This window comes from Mandrillus leucophaeus, unplaced genomic scaffold, assembly GCF_000951045.1.
Source record: "Mandrillus leucophaeus isolate KB7577 unplaced genomic scaffold, Mleu.le_1.0 Scaffold1330, whole genome shotgun sequence".
In the NCBI taxonomy this organism is placed as follows: domain Eukaryota; kingdom Metazoa; phylum Chordata; class Mammalia; order Primates; family Cercopithecidae; genus Mandrillus; species Mandrillus leucophaeus.
The window spans coordinates 128,208-128,560 of record NW_012101289.1 but is presented as its reverse complement, the minus strand read 5'-3'; the positions used below and the strand labels follow the sequence as shown (position 1 = coordinate 128,560).

The following is a 353-nucleotide window of genomic DNA, read 5'->3' as shown; positions in this document are numbered from 1 at the left end:
AAAAAAAAAAAAAAAAAAAAAAGAAATTCACTCATTTTGAGGGGTTCTAAGTGAAAATTGTTTTTCTCCTGTCAGTTGCATGCTGCCATTAGTCACCAGGTTGACCCAGAATTGTTTGATTTAGGTCTGGGCAGCGTCCTCCTGAACAGCCTGAAGCAGACAGTGGTGACCCTGGCCAGCAATGCGTGCGTGCTGAGCACTGTGCAGTAGGCCGCCCAGGCCGTGCCACAGAGCGGCTTGTCCGTGCTGCTGCCCAGCGCCAAGGAGCAGGCCCGGGCACTCTCTGCTCCCCTGCCCTGCGCAGGTGGGCTTGGGGAAGGAACAGGAGAGGGCATGGGTCACGGTGCTGGGAG

The 353-nt window shown here is 55.2% G+C and overlaps 1 pseudogene; it reads left to right on the top strand.

Annotated features, from left to right (window-relative positions):
* LOC105534325 overlaps positions 1-353 on the top strand; it is a 14,454-nt pseudogene that overhangs the window by 9,209 nt on the left and 4,892 nt on the right.